At 37.5% G+C, this 20842-nt stretch overlaps 1 long non-coding RNA gene across 1 annotated transcript; it reads right to left on the bottom strand.

Moving 5' to 3' along the window:
* Nucleotides 1–207: 207 nt before the first annotated feature.
* Nucleotides 208–19689, bottom strand: LOC113945038. Its single transcript, XR_003526926.1, has 3 exons — nt 19570–19689; nt 19061–19128; nt 208–282 (listed from the first exon to the last, which is right to left on the bottom strand). It is a non-coding gene; the product is annotated as an uncharacterized LOC113945038 (long non-coding RNA).
* Nucleotides 19690–20842: the final 1153 nt, after the last annotated feature.

Below are 20842 nucleotides of genomic sequence, written 5' to 3'. Positions count from 1 at the left end.
AGATCAATTTAATTTATGTGTACAAAAGTGTTTGATTTTTTCAAAGGATTTCAAATTCTGTTTAATTCTGACTGAATGTAGTACATTGTCAAGAAAGAAGATTCAGGTTGTTACTTGAGAATTATGGAATTATGGAAAATAGAAAAATTCTATTTACCATGTTGGGGTTTTTTTCATTTTGTTTTATAACAGAACATTTTAAAATCAACTGAAAAAAGCTGCATAAAATGTTCCATCTCGTAGAAATCTTGGACTTTTCCTTTCCCACAGAATTCAAGAATCCTGAAAAAATGACAAGAATTTGGCAAAATGATCATCCTTTAATGATATACTTCAGTTTTGCTAGACATATTCGGACAGAAATACCTGGTTCTGAGTTTCTACTAATTGTAAACATACAGAATTAATCCTACCAGCTGAGTGCTAATATAAGACAAGAGAACATAATGTAAGAAGTGTTTCTTGTATGTCTCTGAATCTCCATGACAGATACCCATTTCGGCACAGCTGAATACAGTAAGGAATGGTCTGTGCCATTTGCTGTGATATACACAAAGCTGCTCATGTCCTCTCCAACACAGACACACCTGTGGAAATGTGTTAGCTGAAATATCAAGGAGCTGCAATATTTCCTTAGCTTATCAATCACCTGGGATTATTACTAAACTCATGAGTGTTTCCTATACAGGAGTGCCCTAGCAACTTTTTTGGTAGATATGCTCTTCAGAAGGTGATATCTGTGTAGATTAATTAGATCATCGTTCCAAACTGTTCTTCATATTGCTCTGGAGGCTTGGCTAATAATAGTTCCTTCTTACATTTGTGCTCTATTTTCATGTGAAATGGAATTTCTGTCCTTTCACTAGATGTCAAATATTGTTCATAACAGAAATAATATCTCACGATCTAGGATATGGTGTAAGTCTTGGTATGTTTGAAGTTATGGTTGTTTATTTGGACATGTCCTTTAAAAATAGTGTTGCTGCATAAATTTTTCCACCTTTCCAAATTTTGTGTATTTTTTTGTTTCAAAGGATTGTGATACTCTGTCTTTTTCAAATGCTTAGAAAGCCATGGTTGATAACATTGTCTTGATTTAAAATTAGGTAGAACTTTCTCTTAAAACACACAGTTTTCTTCTGTTTGCCAAGTCTTTGTTAGGCCTGAAATAGCAGATGCCTGTATCAAGCTAAATTTCCTGAGAAGTTTTGAGCAAAGATGATTTGGCATGGGAAGATTAAATTGTATTCTCTGAATTAAAATATTCTGCTAATTGTGCTGTCACAGCTACAATGGTCTAAAGCAGTGTGTAGATAAGGAGTGCCTGGTAGATAAAGGTAAGATCCTTTATCTCTGCATTGTTATGAATGCTCGAATAAAGCCATTTGAAGTCTAGACAGTGTTGTTAAAAATTGTGTCTACCCTGAGCATATGGACTGAATACGTTATACACTGTAAAACAGCTAAGTTTGTTCTTTCCAAGATAGAAATAGCAGGAAGTTTCCTGAAATCAGGAAGTGAAACTCTCCCTTCTATTATTTTAAGTTGGGGATCCCTGTGTCCAAATCTTCTCTCAGTATTAGTGAGGTCCCAGTGTAGTATTAAGAATGCTATGCTGGTTGAAACGTTGGTACCAAATGTTAAACTGTGTTGGTTGGTTACTGAAAAGCTTACCAGACTACTTGGAGGAATGATGGTGCTAACTTGGGCATCAATCACTACTGCCTTTACACCTCTTTTATCTTTTTACCTCACAAATGTTTCCTTTGGCAGCATTACTTACAAAAGGAAGTGTCAAAAAAAAAAAAAAAAAGCAAACAGTACTAACACAGCTACATGCCTTCTGGGCCCTCACCCTTCATAGGACTGATCTTTTATCTCTTCCTCTTTTGCTGTCTTCTCATTCAGCCTCAGCTGGTACTCTCACAGAGTGGGACTTCTTCCCCCATCACACATCTGGACACGCAGGACCTGTCTCTACCATGTTGCTTCCTCCCATGCCATAGGAAAGCCTGGTCATCCTCTACCACGGCAGCTTTCCTGCTGTGTCATCTCTATAGTGCACACAGTGCTGCAAGACAAGCACAAAATCTAGTCCTGGCATTAAGAAACTTTGTGCCACTTGACACAGAGACCGCTGACCATCTCTTTCTATTTTGAAAACTAATGGAAACAGCAGTACCCGAGGAGAATGCAACAGGTGTCCCTGAAGCTCAGAAGTATTTCCAGTTAATTACACAGCCAGGGACTGTGGTGCTCATAAAATTTCTCTGTTTGCACCTTTGTTTGCTCTTCTGCTTGCTTAGAAATGCTGCAGCTGCAGAAAGCTTTAAGAAAATCTTTTCACCTTATAGAAACTGGAAATAGCAGACACTGACGGGGTACCTAAAAGATGGGGTTCTGGTGTAAGACTTTTTTTAACTGGCTTATTTAAAAGCGAAAGTAATAAACAACATGGAACCTCATTTTTGTATATCCTGTCAGGTTTTCAAATGTAGTGAAATGAGACCTCAGTGAACACTGCCAAAAGGACATTTAAACATTCATTCAAAGGCTTCAGATGGCTGCAGTAAGATTTTACAGGCTTTGCTAAAACATACAAATGAAAAACTTAATTGACAGGGAAATAGCAACATTTAAATAAATATTCTTAAGGTTTCTGTAGGGCATGCCTGAAGGCATATTCAGTGGAGTTTATACCAGTTGCCAACAGTAATATTTATATTTTCTTCAGGAAATGCAGGCCATTTTGTGAAATACTGATTTATACATCGTATCTGTCAGGACTATATTCCGATCTGATGTGATCAAAGAATCTCCAGTTGAAACTGTGACACAAGCAAAAGTTATTTATGGAAAGCCAAATGCCAACTCTGCAAAACTGCCACTCTGTAGCCTAAGCCCATTCATAGAACTGCTGAGGGAGAGCTCTGAGCTCATGAATAGATAGCTAATGTCTCTAAGTTACAGGTACACAAATGTATGGATTCAGGTACCTACAAAGATGAGAAATGGAGACCTAGCCTGGTTAAAAATGTATTATTTTATGATCTCCTTAGAAGTATGTACCTTAGAAGTCACAAGTAATGAGATTTTATTTATATACTGAGTATCAAAATTTTTTGGTCAGAATTGCGTTGAATGCTCATTTTTCCCTTAAGATATTTAAAAGCAACATTCCAATATTTCCTTCTCTATCATGTAAATTTGTATTTTAGAAATTTAGAAACTTTTTTCCACCTGATTACCTTTTGATTATCTAACTCTCTGCAGCCCCCTAAGGAGGTTGTAAAGTGCTTCCTAGAAGCTCGTTATTTTTCAACAGCTCACTGAATGCTTTTCAGCACGAGTTGGAAGGAACTTAGATTACTAAAAAGTCATCATTGAAGAAACACTAAAAATGTTGGATCTGTGTAATGGTTCTAAGTGAGACATATGAATGCCAGTTTATAATTCTTAACTGAGACCACAGGTTAAACTCCACTACATTTACCTTCAAAATATACTTCAAGAAGTATTTCAGGAAAGAACCAAAGATACGATGTTTCCTTGTAAGTAGTAATTTGATTACATTCGTAAGATAAGTACTCAAGGAAATATTAGGAACATCTCAAAAATAAATATATCTGTACTGCCATCCCTTTAGAAATATATTACATGTCTTATAGGATTATTTTTCAAAACAAGTTTCTAATGTTTTGCTTTTTTAATTCAGTACAGACATACACAGTACTGGTACTAGTCATTTTAGGAATCTTTTATGCCTCTTCATGGATCTTGACTGCAGATGAAAGAATTCTGTCTCATTGAGGGTAGTACATGTAATATAAAAATCCAACTATAACGTATTTACATCTGTTCTTGAATAGCACTAGATGGATTTCTCTGTGTGTGTGTATCCATGCACATTTGAAATATGTCTACATGCATATATTTTGCAAAGAGAAGAAATGAAATTTGGGTACAAAGTGTGCCTCTATTCAGTAAATTTAAAGCTGTGACTTGATCTTATAAAATGTTATGGAGATTTATAGATATGGATTTAGAAATATGTAATTATTTGAACAGAATAGCAAGAATTTGAGTGGAAGTTTAAATTATGAGATATTCATTCAGCTGCATTCAAAATGAAACAGATCAATTTTATAAATTTTTGCTGCATTTTGCCAGCAAGGACAATATGTTTAGCCTAGTTAGTTTTATTTTACTGCAAATTCCTGGCAGATTTCACTTTCAGGGTTTCATCAGCTAAAGCTATGCTAAAGACAGTGGGATCATATGTATATTATTAGTACAGTTTTTAAAAACACGTGGACATAATCTGGATTTTACAAGCTTGTTTTTCTTACTATTTTTCTTGTACTAATAACAGATCTGAAACATCTATTTTAGGTTAAAAAAATAACAAATCTGAAATATCATCAAGAGGGTACTATGTGTGTGTGCGTATCTGCATGTGTTGAAAAGAGATCCTTGAATAGGAAAAGTTTGCTAATATATGTTATCTATATCTATCCCCAGTTGTCTTTCTCCTCTTCAATATGCCATATTACCTGGCTCTGATAGGACAGTAGGTCTCTGCAGATTAGCACAAACCACACTTTTGATTATTTTTTTTCCTAAACAAAGAACCTCACTTTGATTACCCAGCTCAGGTCTATGTGCTCATCCAACCAAAATAATATTTCCTAGGAGCATTAATTGTACTTCTTCAGATTAGCTGGATCAGCCATAGGGAAAGTAGAAGGAATAACCTTCTATCTAAGGTTTTTATTTGCCTATTTCTGGTCTTTCTAATTAGTGGGGGAAAAAATGGATGGCACTAGTTTCATCAGCAGCTCTCCCTTACTTGGCTTCATTTTTATTTTGTCTGGCATGAAGCAGTGAAGTCTGTGTGAGTTATTACTGTCTCATGTCTCAGTACACAATTAATTTTTTTTCCCATCCCAAACTGCCAAGGCCCGGCTTTCATCCAATCTTTACAAAAAGGCTACTGTGTAAGGGGGTGGTTTTCATTCTTTTTCCGATCATGAAGGCAACAGTGTAAAATGTTCTTATTTTAAGATCTCTCCTTCTGAAGAAGAGAAGAAAAAAATCTTGAATTTGTAAGTTCTAAAGTCACATTGTCCTGTAGGTAGAGCTGACTTTTTCTAGAAGGGTCAGGGCATTACATAGCTATTTCCTAACTGAGTTTTACCGTAGGTGTTAATTTCCTATCCTGCATATTCTTCTTTGGTTTATGCAAGTAGTTGCCTCTTGAAATCTTTATATTATATTTCAAGTTTTGACATCTAATTAACTCTTATTAACTGCTCTTGAAGTTGCTATTTTTAAAAATCTGAGCTTTTAATATACTGGCCCTTAATTTTATAAAACTATCTATAACTGATTTACCCCCAGATTTCTTTTGTCATCACAAGAAAATGACTGGTTTACTTTGAAAAGTCTCAACTGATACCTTGTGCTTTAAGACCCCACAGGATGCCAGTGCTCTGGAGTTAATATAAGAAATTACTCATTAAAATAATGCAGTTCAAGATCTCTTTCAGATTGGGGCATTTATAATGGAGGCTTCACAGTATAAATCCTTTACAAAAAGAAGAAAAATATATATTTTACACAGACTTTATCGTAACTCCAATATTCAGGTCCTGAATGAGGGAGATTATTCACTTGGCCTGTGAACGGGTCTTCTGCTTTGTGTTCCTTTTATTTCCTTCCATATGTTTACCATTCCTATGGAAACAAACACTGTGGTATGCACTGCTTAGACTTCCTTTTTAGCTGATATTTCTCAGAATGTATAAGAACACTGAGGCAGCCTATTGGGAAAAAAAAAGATGAAAAGAGAAGAGCATGGAATACCTGAAATTGCTTAGAAGTGTAACAACAAGCCCTCCTCGCTTGCTAAAAATCAGATCAGTTATGATAACCAGTTGGCAGGACTTGGTTCTGTGCCTAGATTTGTAACACCAGGAATAGTCATCCAGCCCTTAAGTAATTCTGGAGCCAGATGATACGTGTCTATATCTTCAGCGGTAAATTTTCATAACTGCTTGAATAATCAGGGTATGCTTAGGCTGTCGCATCTTTGACCATGTTAATTGACTAGATTTCCATTAAGGTTCTTTCTATACACTAATTAGTTGTCTGCCTATCCATGGACAAGATCTGAAGACTATTTCAGTGGCACAGATTGAATATGAACATAAGAAGAGAAAAAAATTGTAAATCATGACCACATGGACTAGGAAAAGTTTGAGAGATAGTACACTAAGTCCTCCTGAAAATTAGTTTCAATCTTCTGTATTCCCATATTGTTAACAACACCTAAGAGTCACAGTTCATCTTCCATTCCTCTCTAAAACCCCTCAAACAACTACTATGAACTCTTCCTCTTTGCCATCCTAGACCATGCCATCCCAGACTTGCACTGGGATACACAAAGGACTGAAAGAACACATAACTCCCCAATTTATGAAATTTAACCCAGGTGATGTGAGGTGAAGAGGCAAAGATTTTAGGCAGAGTGTAATAAGCAGGTTACCTCAAGCACCAACTTTATCATAAGCAGCAGGTTAGAGTAGGTGACCTCCTGAGTTCCCTTCCAATGTGAAATACTGTCTGATTCAGTGACCCTTCAGGGCTCCAGCTCCAGAAGAAGACTAAGTATTACAATACCCAACCTTTCCTATAACCAGAAAAAGCCTACGTCTTCAAGAAAGCAACACATTTACAATGCAATCTTTCTTCCTTAATATTATCTGCTTAAGTAGCTTACTGTTCTGAGTATTGGGGTTTGTGGTTCTCATTCCTAAAAGACCAATCTGCCAAGCCCAGTTTAGACTGCTTAGTTACATGTTTCATTAGGTGGTGAAACAGCTGTACATCACTAACCCTTCTGTTTGGTTACATTGCTGCTCCAGATGAGGGAGTGGTGTAGCCTGTTAAAGGCTGTTAAATCATACAAATGCTAATCCTTCCAGCATTTTTTAACTTGGGCATGTAATACTTGTTTTCCAGAAACGCACATATTGCACAAATGCTAGTGCTGACCTATTCATTGCCACGTTTTTGGTTTCCATTTCTATAAAATATATCTAACAATTAATAAAATATATCAAGATAAGAAAAGCAAAGAATTACCTCAGCTTAAGAACTGAAAAAAATATATAAAACAACAAAAGTTATTAAATGGTCAATCTCCAGTGCTGCTTGAAGATAGCAATAGAATGTTTCAGCAGTACAGAACATAGCCATCTGCTGACTGTTATTTCAAATAAATGAGGTAGAAGTATTTACCAGTTTGTGTTAAATTGGAGGGAGCTGTGAGAATCTCCGTGAAGAAGCAATCATGTTAAAATAATACAAATGAGTACATTTATAGAAACAGACTCGCTCTCAAAGACGGCAATACTCGTTCTGTTTTCCATGTTGAAAATAGGATGAATATATTACTTAGGCTATAAATAGATATTTGACATAGCAAAAATTTCTGACAGATCCATTGTTGCACGGCTGGCCTACACATGTCTGCAGTTTGTAAGTCACCATATTTGATCATCACCTCAAGGTCAGTATGAAAATATTGCATTGTTTTGATCTGCAGATTTTAAGGGCTTCCTGACATGCCACAAATGTGACATAGATATCATTCATGAAGATGATACTGTTACCTGCCTAGAGGTACAGCAGCTGCTCTAACAGCATAGTGTCTTTGTTTTTCAGCTGATGTTAGGAAAAGGTAAGGCTAGAGGCTGCAGAATGACATGTCAACTTGTAGCATGAGATAGCGCCCAAGGTGCTTCCTTTCATTCAGTTTGGAATTCAACAACTTGTAAACTTGCTGGTATTTTGTCCCTCACTACTAGCTCTTTGTTATGATTGGTGAGTAATGATTTACCTGAGTGAAACAGCTGTGTTAATCTGAAAACAGAAGAGGAATAAATTGCTTAAATAGGATCTAAACAAACAGACAAATTGGCATTGTCTGTGCTTTTTCTATCTTGCTGACAGATTTAGATGTGAAACAACAATTTAAGAAAAACCAGGCTGCTTGAAAAGAACTTTTCAAAGTAAAATATTCTCAGGTATTTATGTAATCACCTACCAAGCTTGTGAGAAGGACAATCAACCTTGGCAGTATTTCTAACATAGTAGTAATATAATTAACGTACTTACTGTATCAGCTGGTAAATTAGGGACAGAATTTTGTTTTCTGTCATCCTTTAGTGCTGGTAGTTGGATTTCTATTGTAAAATGTTATATATTAAGCCTTCTCAGCAGCAGAAACAAAACTGATTTTTTTCCTAATGGGTAGGATAGGGCCTATGGCAAAAGAAATTGTACAAATAGGACAGACAATCAGGTGAAAAATCAGCCTTGCTGCTTACAGCAGTTGGAGATTTTGATGAGCACTGGTGACTACTGGTACCAGACGAAGCCTGCCCACCTCCTAGAAACAGCTGCTGCATGATCATGGCTGTTTGCTCTTATAGCAGTAGCAGCATCTGGGTTAGATTTTCAGAGTTTGAGCTGTGCAAAGTAAGGGACTTCTTATCCCCGGCAATGTGCTCTCATACTTCTGAGTGTGTTTTGAGCTGACTTTCATGACCAAAGTGGTCAAACATTATATTGTTAGCACACACACAAAAACTGGTATTTCAGGAATAAAGTAGTTGGTGTTACAGAACTGAGAAAATATGTCCCATCTCAAAATGTCTGTCTTTCTATATTCTTTTTTCTCCCTTTCACAGTAACATCAGTATGGTAGGAGTGAAAATCCCTAGGGATTTTGATCTCCACAGGGAGAACAATTTTTGTGCTGTGGAAATGTCATTATAGGAGGCAAATTGCAACAGGACTCAATCAGTTTCAAGCTGTACTTAAACAGATTTGGAAATAAGATACAACTTTTCAAATGAGAGCAACTAACCATCAGAGCAGATTTCCAAGGAATGCTGTAAATTTGTTACCTGGCATCTTTAAATCAAGATTGGCTGTCTTTCTAAAATAAGTGCTCTACTTCAACCACCAAGCTATTGAGCTCTGTTCTGTTGTAGGGAAAAATAATTATCCTCAACGTGGAAGTAACTAGCAAAAATATTCTGACTTTTGCTGGACAGTTCAGACTAGTAATTTCTTGTGAGTGACATAATTATAACAGTCCTTTCTAGGACTATGAATAATATTCTGCGGAAAATGGGTGTAGCTGACCTACTATGCACTGGAAGGCATAACTGTCCATGAAGGTCGGGAGTCAGTCCTTTGCACCTTTGGGAAACCTTACATGATGACTTATGCAGTAATCCTGAGATGTCTGTCAAGATGCTGCAGAAGACATAGTCCTCCAATGCATTGCAGGTGGTAGGAGGAATCTTCTTCATTTTATTCTGTGGTCATCACACAGGTTTCTTCCTATTCTAAAGTAATATCTCCTAAGAGGCTAGACATCTTTCCAGGCAGCAAAACTAATTTATTTCTGCTATTTATTATGCTGTTCAGCCGCTGAAATATACTAGCCACAAATTTTTTTGTCTGTTGCCTTTTTCTGTGAAAAGATGGAGTAATGCTACACTCAGTTTGCTAGATAAACCACCAGTTTAGCAGTTTGCACCAGTTATAGCTACTAGTCTTCTGCATCATTCAGAGCTGCTATCATAATGCAAACTGAATTCCTTACTTCAGCTGTTTGGGCTTTGTTTTGTCAGAGTTTTACAGCAATGATTTCAGGGCTGGGGACAGAGAAAGTACTGAGGTTGTTGATCAGGCATTTATGGATTATTTCTTACATCTTTACTTAGCATGCACCCAACAGTAGTTTCTTGTTATTTTTTTTTACTGATCTGTACTGCAAACAAGGAGCTCAGATAAGCAATCTATATGAGAGGTGAGTGGCCATTTGAGAAAACAGGTTATAGGCCCAGCAGTCCTGAAAACAAGGCATCTTAGCCTTGTGTGACACTATGGATTCATCAAAATTCAACAATTTACTGCTATTTGATTTTATACATTCAGTCAAATGACTTTATTTCTAGTGCAATAGATTCTTGAGTTTTCTAGATTAGAGTAGGAAAAGAACCTGCTGACACTACTGGATTGTTACTCAAAAAAAAAAAAATTGTTGAATCCATGTAGACTCTTTCAAAGACACCCTAAACTTTGGTGCAATATATGTCACTGAAACCATTTTTCATTCTGGCCAAAGGTAGCTGGCAATAACTGGAGACCTTTGAGTTCAGCTCATTGGTTAGCAATTTTTAATTTCTAGCAAATGCTTTTTCTTAAAAGGAAAAAAACCTCAAACTTTTCAGAATTCTAATTTTTCTAATGCCTAACTTTTCCTCTGAGAATCAGCTGGAATGCATTTGGGGTTTTTTTCTGGGAATACAGATAAAGTACTTCCAAGCATCTGATTTAAATTCACCAAATAATTTTTTTTTAATAATAATGATTTTACTTTTTATTTTATATACAAATTAAAAAAACCCACATAAAAATATGGGACAAACAGTCAGTCTGAGGATAGGAAATTATTTATCTACATGACTCCATTTAGCAGTAGAAAAAGGTTAATTCTTAACTGTGCATTTCTGTGAGGCATTTGTTATTCTTGCAATTAAACACTTACAATAAGCACTATATATGTCTTCACTGAATCTTAATTTAATGCTCACTATTTGATATCACGTCAGACCTCATCAATTTTACACCTTTTTTTCCCCTGGAATGAGTTTTCATTTACCAATTTCAATCCAATTACTTGCTCTCCCATTTCATTAGGCCTTGTAAATGTGATCCCACAGTACTGCTGTTAACGACTACTAGCAAGACCTCATAAATATATTTTATAATTGATGGATGTTGCATAACAAATGAATGCCTTAAAAATCATGCTGAAAGGCATTAGAACACCAGTCCTGTTGGAGGAAGAAGTGAAAACCTCCCTCTCCACATCTGGAAATAAATTCAGTTCGACAGTGTTTCACTTGCTATTAAAAGTTCTCTGTTTGCTTGTTATGCTTGATAAGTTATTAGAGATGACAGCTGGCATTTGAATGAAATTTACAGTCAATTACATATTCTGAACTCAAGCAGAATTCAGAATTGTGCTGATGGAGACTGAAAGTCAGCCTAAAAAAATCCCCAGAAAATATAAAATTTAGAAATTTTATGTAATATTACAAATTTGTACACTGAAACCCTGCAGAGGTCAAAATGAATGATGATGAACACGTATGTTAGTATTTACAAAGTTCAGGTGTAATAGGAATACAGCTTCTGGAAAGTTCAGATGTAATAGGAATACAGCTTCCTTGAGAATGACCCCAGCTCAGTTGCCCACTCAGTTGCTTCAGATATGCCACTGGAGGGTGGCTTCTGTGAGATTTGTGAGTACATATTTTCAGGTTTAACTAAGTGGATTTGCAGCAACTGGTCAGCTTGGAAAGAGCTCAGGGTAAGGATTAATATAAATATCTAGAATCATATAGTGGTTTGGGTTGGAAGGGATCTTAAAGATCATCTCATTCCAACCCTCCTTCCATGGGCAAGAATGTCACATCCTAGATTAGGTTGCTCAAGCCCCAAACAATCTGTCCTTGAACACTTTCCAGGATGGGACATCCACAGCTTCTCTGAGAAACCTGTTCCAGTGCCTCACTACTCTCTGAGTAAAGAACTTCGTCTTAACATGTAATCTAAATCCCTCTTCTTTCAGTTTAAAATCATTGTCCCTTGTTCTCTATGTCAAAAGTCTCTCTCCCTCTTTTTTTATAAGCCCCCTTCAAGTGCTGGAAGGCCACAACGAGGTCTCCCCAGAACAGCACTGCATGTAGTGTGGGATACTTTCACCCCCTGGGATGGAAGAGGTTACTTATGTATATAATGTTTAATTAACTATATAATTTTGAAAAATCCTCAGCCACACTTTCTATGTCTGCAATGAAGTTGTAAATTTGGGTCCTAACGTGAGTGAACCCGGACATGCAACCATAGAGTTGAGATTACACTACTGACTCATGTTCAAACCAACATCCTCCAGGATCCCCTATCTGCTTCTGCAAATCTGCTTTTAATCTATTTATACCCAACCTGTGCTGGTGCATGGGGTTATTCCTTGCCAGACACAGCATTTGGCATTTCCCCTTGCTGAATTTCTTGAGGTTCACCTATATGACTGTCCTGGTCATTGGTGAAGGTATCAGAGAGCATGAGGACAAACAGAATATGAAGATGAAGGTGCTATATCAGTCCCTGAAGGATGGCATTCACAACCAGCCCTGAGTTTGTTCGCATTGACCATGTCTCTCTCTGCCCAAGTGTCTTGCCAGTTTTTCAGCCACATTATAGTTAACCTATACAATCCATCTCTCCTCAATTCAGCTACAAGGCTGCTGTCAGAGACAGGTGACATTTACTGCTTTCTCCACATTACGAAGCCAGACATTTCATAGCAGAAAATAGTCTAGTTGGTCAGGTGTAATTTTTTTGGTTAATCCTTTCTGGCTATTCCCAGTCATCTTGCATTTCATATACCTAGAAATGGCTTCCAGAAGGATGTACTCTATCATTTTGTCAGGTGCTGAGTTTAGGATGAAAAGCATCCTCCTCACTGTTCGATTTTTTTAATAAGAGCATTTGGCTCTTTCCAGTAAGCAGAAGCACACTGGAATTGCACAAGCTTATCAAATGTCTCTCAATGACTTAAGCCAGTTGACTTTCTTGAATACCTCCTGGTGTGCCTTGATGGACTTGCACGTCCAACTTACTTAAGTAGCCCTAACTTTATCTTCCTCTGCTTTTGGTAATATCTGCTGCTCTTAAACTCTTCTGTAATGTATGGAGATCAGGAAGGTTTTTGAGCAATGCAGACTAAAGGAAAGAAGGTGTTGGTACCTGAGCCTTTTCCATGTCATTCGGCACAAGACGGCCTGTTTCAATAAGATGTGGAGTCAGGTTTTCTTGAATCTTGATTGTACTACCAACATATCTGTAGAAACTCTTCTTGTTCCTGCTTCACATCTCACACCACTTTTACCCCCAGACAAGTTTTAACCTTCTTAATTCTATCTCTACTTTCTGTATGCCCCCTCAGTTGCTTCTTCCTGCCTCCATCTCTTGAACATTTCGTTTTAGCAGCTGAGAACTCTGGTTGCTCAGCCAACCCTCTTCCTGGCCTGCACGCACATATTCATGCCTACTCAGGTCTGGGTGGATTATTCCTGTCCTTTGAGGATGATGTCCTTGAAGACTGACTAACTTTCCATGACTCCTTTGTCTTCTACAGGAATCTCCCTACTAGTTCCCTGAACAATCCAAATTCTGGGGTCCAGGGCTATTTTCAACTGATTGGCTTGCTTAGTTCTCTCTGGATCTTAAACTCTACCATCTCCTTGTCAATGCTGCATCTCCATCTAGTTCTACTTAATCATGAGTAGCAGGTCCACAAAAACACCCTCCCTAGTCCAGCACCTGTATTAAAATATTGTCTCTGATCATCTCCAGAAATCTCCTGGATTGCTTCTAGGTGCTGGGAGATAGGACCTGTCATCACCTCCTTTTCTGGGCCCCTGGCCTACAGCTTTACAACCTGTTCCCAGCCATAGGACAAAAGCCACTTTTTTGTATAGATGGGAAATGGCCCTTCTTCTCACCTTTGCCTGTCTTTCCTCCACAGCCTGTGAGTCCCAGACTCCTCTAGGACTGAAAGACAACATTCTTCATTATATTTTTTGTGCACATTCTCTCTGGTTTTTTATCAAAAAAATCTTAATTTGAACCATCATTTAATGTTTGTCTAAAATAAACTCAGAACCGATTCTTCATTTTTATTCCTATTTATCTGTCATGCACATCATTTGGACAGTAGGACATAAGCACAGGGTTTTGTGTCTTGTCTGTCAGAAATGTTGCAATTGTGCATAGTGCACCAAATTCACCTCTGATAAGTCTTCATGGCATTCAGCAACTATGTCACTCAAGGCCTCTGTGACAAACCTGTTGCAGTCAATCCATAGAGTTGCTGCAGATATTCCATCTTTGCAGAAGGTTTATCTCTGTATGTTCCCTTGATTTATTTTCACCCTGCACAAAAAATCTCCAATACATCATTTTGTACATAAAGCTGGCTATTACAAGAGATGAGATGATGAAGAATAATTACTAACAGAAGTGAGCTGCTTAACAATCATTAAAGCAGCTCAATGAAAAATGGTTATTAATCTTCCCTTGAGAAAAGTGAATTATATTTAAAGTCCACTTTTTCCCCCCTTTCAGTTTTACTCCTTTCCATTTCTTTCTGTATTCCCTCTCAGCACCAAAGTTGATACTTGAAGATTTGTCCAGTGGTGTTGCTTCAGGCTTTAGCTGTCAAGCAAGTTTAAGGGATTATGTGTCAATGACAGGAGCAATACTGTTTCCAAAGGTCTGAAATCAGAGCAGCTGTCCTGTACCAGGGAGTGCAGTGTGCTCCTGCGTGCAGACTGCAAGACCTAACACACCTGCACACTAAGAAAGGGGTAGCTCTAAGTCCTTGGGCTGCTCTAATGATATCAAATAGACCATTTACTACTGACTGAACATTCTGTGATTGTTTTTGATGAATAATTACTACTAGAACAAGCCAGGGTCTTTCATGGAAATGAGTTTCCTGCCTGTCATGTAAATAGACAAAGCCATAGCATAACTTACTCAACCCCTAACATAAACTAGACTTACTGTTAATGTTGAAACAAATATTTTTATTCACTTCTGTGCAAGTAAATCATATGGATTAGTCAAAGGCTGTGTTAAAAAGTAAGAGGCTTAACATGCTTTTCAGCATAATTTTTTTTCTTGCTTTCAACTGTAATTTACCCTAAACACAAACAAATGATCTTTAACTTTTTTAAGAACTATTCCCACGATTTTGGACCATTGCAAAATATTAGTTCATTAAGAAAGAATTTAATTGTTATACCTCAACAGCTGAAATTTTTTTAGAACTAAAAAAAAACCTCAAACTTTGTACTTTTCAATCTCACTGTCTTACAGATTTGCAAAGCGCTTGAATCTTTGCAGGTAATATTTAATTCTAGAAAGTAAATTTATATGGACATGTGAAAGTGGAATTTAAGGTAATAATTTTAAAATTTGGTTTCTTTTAAATCACTCATCTTGTTTAAGATATACGCTATTATTAGAATCAAAGAAAACGACATATCGAAGTAACATGAGGAAAAAATCCTATTATCCTGGTAGTCCTAAAGAAAATAAAAAAAATTGTCCTTTTCTGAAAATAATATTGCGCTAGATTTTGAAAGCTTCCAGGATGTTAAGTATTGTAAAGCAATAGAGACTTTCCTAATAATGTCTACTATACAATATTTGAATTAAGACTTTGACAGAATTTATAAATGGATATGTCACACGAATCTGTGCATCTGCGATCCTAACCATAGCTAATGCATTTGCCTATCTACACAGTATTGTGGGAATATTGTAGACAGGAAATTGGAGTATTATAATTTCTGCTAAAAGTGGCTTGGGAATATTTTTTAAGGGACATTATGAAGAAGTACATCTAAAAAGACATCTGTTATAGCATCCCACAAGGTCTATGAATCTGTACCGTAGTAAACTGTATCAAGTTATCTCCTCTACATAGACAATCAGTACACCTGAGAGCCAGCCTTTCCTGACAGGGCCATTTCATCTGATAGAGTATCAAATGGCTTGTTGATTATTCTGACTTCAAAGGCCAACGGTGCTGATATCTTCAAGGTGGTCTGTAATGCCTGAGTGATGAGGCCACCTGTCAATGTGACTGCAAAATTAAAGAGAATCTGTTGGGAAATGGAGGGTAAACTTCCTCTCCCTCAGATTAACCTGATTAGCCTTGAACAATTTAACTTGTACAAATCAGTTTTGTAGCTATGGGAAAATTATTTATCAATGGCTACCTTTTTCTTGGGATGGGGGGTGGGGTGAACCATTTATAGTGAGTAGGTCTGTAAAATGTGCTCACCTACTTCAGAACCAGTTTTCTATTTGCCGAGTTACAAAATAAAGAGAAGACCTCTTCATTTCTATCAATATTTGAAATGGTGAATTTGTTTAGGATGGTAAAAATAACTATTCCTCTTTGCTAATTTTAACGAAAATGCTCTGTTGAGGGTAGCAGAATGTCAAGAACTAGGGAAAACAAAGGTGTCATTTATGGAATAATAGTCTCTTAGCCAACAACAATATATTTTAATCTTTATGATAGGAAAAGGAATAACGTTTTGCATTCAAGGAGGAAGATAAAAGGAGAGATAGGCTAGTCTTCTCTCTTCTCATTAAAGTAGGGAAGAAGAAGCTGTTAAAAACCTCTAAAGCATCTATGAAAGTGGGTATTATGAGTTACAATATAGGGCATGTTTCTGAGGTTTTTTTGCCTGCCATTACAAGCAAAGCAGAAGGCTGCAGGAGGAATCCCAGTGTTAGTGTATTGATATAACTTGCTGATGTTTAGGGTGTCCTATAGCCTGCTCACTGCCATTCTTCTCCCAAGAAGTCAGTGGCCATCCCTATCACAATCAGGAGTGAACCCATTCCATGGCTGAAATGTAGACATGTCCATCGCCTGAGAGATACCTCTCCAGGCACTTGTTTGGAGTGTCAGGTCACTCATTGAGGCTGCCTAAATATTGTTTTAATGACAGTCGTGCTAGAAAGGGGGACTATCATTTTAGGCCTTCAGGTGTTCCCTCTTCAGTCTACCATTTCAGGAAGTTTAGACAGATCTGCTGTTAAGTGTTAATAACCATGATCACAGAAAGAGTGTGCAGCCACTCAGGGCAATCTTTGCCCATGTAAATATTTAGCTCCCTACGTAGGACCTGATTTTTTGTTATATGGTATGATTGTCTAGAGCAGCAGCCCAGCCCAGCCCTGCCCTATCTATTCATCTCACACTGGAGACATACAGTGTATACCCAAGGATGTGGTGGGAGTGAGGGGGTCTCACCATCAAGTGCTCTCAGTTCTGCACTGGCAGTCAGTAGAATGTCTCATTTTCTGCTGCTGTGCAGATCAAGTGTATCCTGGCAGTTGTCTGTCACTGACCTTTCAAGCCAAAGTCCTTCCTTAAGATGACACCGTCCTCTGGATTTCAATGAGCCAGGAGGCTCATTGGATTTCAATGTGGATTTCAATGAGCCAAGAGGCTCATTATGTGGATGTAGATTTCAATGTGCATTTCAATGAGCCATGAGGCTCCTTCCAGCCAGTATTGGGTTTGCATGGGAAGGTTTTGGTAGTGGAGGGAAATACAGGTGTGGCTGCAGACTGCCATAGACTTCTTCTGTGTCTGATGAAGCCAATGCCAGCCAGCTCCAAGACGAGAGCTGTTGCTGGTCGAAACCAAGCCTGTCAGCAATGGTGGCAGTGCCTCTGGGATAACAGATTTAAGAAGGAGGAAAAGTTGCTGTGCAACAGAAACTACAGTTGGAGGGAGGAGTGAAAAATATGTGAGAGAAATAGCTCTGCAGAAAACAAAGTGAAAGAAGGAGTAGGAGGAGGTGCTCCAGACAGCAGAGGAGATACTCCCCTGCAGTCATCATGAAGACTATGGTGAGGCAGCTGTCCCCCTGCAGCCCACAGAGGTCCATGGTGGAGCAGATATCCATCTCCAGCTTGTGAAGGACCCCACTGCAGAGCAGGTGATGCCTGAAGGAGGCTATGACTTATCAGGCCTTCCTCCTCTATCTGCATATGATATTTGCAGGAATTTAATTATCAAAAGAATACTGTTCATTTTCCAGGCTTGGCTGAAATCAGGCAGCTGTTGCAGAAGCTACTCTGCAAAGGGGAAAGACAGAAATATAGATCTAAATATGCATTCACACAGAGACACTGTGATTGCATAAGACTGAATCCAATGGGAAAGGAGCCTAAAATGATTCAAGATTTTTCTTTTACAGCACTAAAAAACAAATCCAGAGAAGGAAGGATTGAAACAAACCTAGCAATAATTTGACATAGCTGCTGACATAGAAAGTCATAGAAGCAAAAAGAAGAGACATGTTCTTTTTTGACTTTTGCCATTCACTTTCTTGTGAACAGGGCACCAGTGCCCATAGTAGTTGGCACATGCTAATAACTGTCTTGTTATTACAGCCTAAACACTGTGCCCTCCTCACCTTGAAAACTAAACCCCTCCTCGCAGAAGTTCTGCTACTTTCTGTCTTAGCCACAAAACAGTGAGAGAATTGATGTCATTTGGTCACACGTGGATGGTGTGTTGCTGTTTGTGGTCCTTCTGCAAAGTTCATGAATTTGTTAAATTAATTTTCCCTCTGTAAATGGAACTGTAAAAAAGGTTGTCACAATGTGGCACCTAGCAGCCAAAACAAGAGTAAGTCCTCCAGCTGTCATCTGTAAGAGTCAGAGCTTCTACTGCTCTGGCACACAAAATAGGCACGTGCAAGGCCGTAACTGCAAAAGTGTGCAGACAATAAGTTGTGGGATACTGATAATTCAGTAATGGCATCAAGACAGCTGATTTTTTATTTCCAGCAGTGGGCAGAGAAATGCATAGGGTTTCTGCTTAACATTGTATAGCATAATTCCCAGAGGAGGTGACCTTCCCGTATGAATTAAAGCTACTGGAAATAACTTCCTACAGACAATCTCAAACCACATGCAGCTCGTCCGAGGCACTTTGTGTATTTGTGTATTATATATTGAACATACCTAATATAAGTTTAGGTTTTGATTTGCACTTCTGGTATGGAAAATCAATTTATTTTGTCTTTTTTCATTAGTCTTGGGAAATTATTTTCATTATTGAACTTTTTCCTTTCAGAAAGCTATCAGGAAAACGTAAAGGGCTTACAGATAGCATTTTGATTCCTCCTGCATAGTGTCACTCTTTTTTCAGCAAGGGTTGCAAGCTTTTGCTGTCTAAATAGCATCTAGACTAACTAAATAAAAGTAAAAATTAGTTTTAATCTGTGTTGAATAACCCATAGCATGAAAGCATGCATTTCTTAGGTCATGAGAAAGTTAATCGCTATTATGTGAATGTTGGCCTTACTTCCTGAAGCTCTGTTGTCTTCCAAAATGTCATCTCATGCTCAAAACTGCCTTTAAATGTCACTTTTCCTGTAAGGAGAAAAAAAGACTGTCTTTTCCTGTTCTTTCTGGTTTTGTCCTTGTGGCTCAAGAAACATTTTTCACATATGTCTATTTTTCTTTCTGATTTTACTAAGAAACTTTTAAAAATAACATTCTAAAATAGGGAATTGATTTTGTTATTTGCATAAATAACATATTAAGCTCACTATTCTTTATCTGTTCCCCTTTAATTATTTTTCATTCTTTACATTTTGGAAAAACTACATTGCTTTCAAGCTATTGTTATTTTTAATTCTGATGTCCTACTTCCTTTTACTTTCCAAACAAAATAGTCGTAGCATATTTAATCTTTCTGCATATTGAGGTCTCTCCAGTTCCCATGACTTTAATTATTTTTGTTACTTTTTCCTTGGATATAATCTGCATATTAGGCTTAAACTCTAAAAAATCAGTCATTGCCTCACTAACCTCTGCTCAGTTTCCAGTCCTTCTGCAGATGCTTTCTCACACTTCATTAGGCCAAATCTGGATCCAAAAACTTCAGAGAAAGATTCTCCAAGCAGAGCTTCTCTTCTTATCATATTAACCTTTTTTCATGCAGCCGAGCAACATACTCCATCCTCATGTACCTACTTTTCCAATCCACTCAGTTCTCTTCTTTATCTCTGCATTCCACTCTTTACTCAGCAATGTACAGGCAGTGCTATTTTTAGCTCATGAATACATCATTTAACATTTGCTCACATTGAAACTCATCGACTATTTCTTCAACCATTCCCTTAATGTGTTTAAATATCACAGATAAAATCTATACCACTTAAAGTATTAATGTTACTTAAGATTTTGCTTTCATCAGCAAAGTTTGTCAGTGTGTAGAAAGACCATTAGGATCAGCTGCTAACACCTCTTCCCTGACTTAATTATGAAGTAATAGGCTCAGAAATATATTGACTAATAGTTAAAAAGAGATATCTGATGTAAATTAAAGAATAATTAGTTCTATCAAGAAAAAGAAATGCATCTGAAATTTATTATAGCCACAGAGACAAGATTAACATACTTCCAATTCTATCTAGCTTTAGAATTACATCCCACAAAGTTTCCCAAAAGGTTAGTGACATACCATCAGAAGTAAATCTGGTCTGTTGGTTGACCAAGGGGATTAAAGTTGTATCCAGCTGTACATAAATTGGGAGGCTCAGGAAGTGGCAAATTTCAGGTAAAGGATGGGGGGTGGGGGGTGTACAAAGAGAAATATCTACATGTACACAAAGTAATGTCTTTTTTTTCCATCCTAGAACTCTCTCTTTACACATTGCTGATTGAGGAGACTCTTTGATTTGTTTGGTGTAAAGCAGTTTCTTGCAGAGAGTACACACAAATACAGCTCTCTCATGACAGCATTACATATGTACATCTTTCTTTCCATCCCTTATAAGTAGATGCAGAATGTCACGAAGGAGGTGCAATGTTTAATGCTTCATGCTTGCTCCAGGACACTTGCTCCCAAATGTGTTCTAGCTCTTTGAGTCAGGTGCTTGATTTTCAGAGGAGACACAGGTGTCTGTGGACAGGAATGAAGATTATCATCCTTCTGAGCAGGAAATAAATTTAAGAAAACATTCAGGAGGATTTTAAATCTCACCGTCTTCCAAAATAATGTGCCTTCTACTTGGGATCCTAGTACAATATCTTTTCCAATGGTGAGACCTCACTTATTTTTGTAGTCAGACTGAGAAAT

This window comes from Corapipo altera, unplaced genomic scaffold (genome assembly GCF_003945725.1).
Source record: "Corapipo altera isolate COAL_440 unplaced genomic scaffold, ASM394572v1 49, whole genome shotgun sequence".
Lineage (NCBI taxonomy): Eukaryota > Metazoa > Chordata > Aves > Passeriformes > Pipridae > Corapipo > Corapipo altera.
Note: the sequence above shows the minus strand (reverse complement) of the source record. Positions and strands in the feature narration are given on the sequence as shown.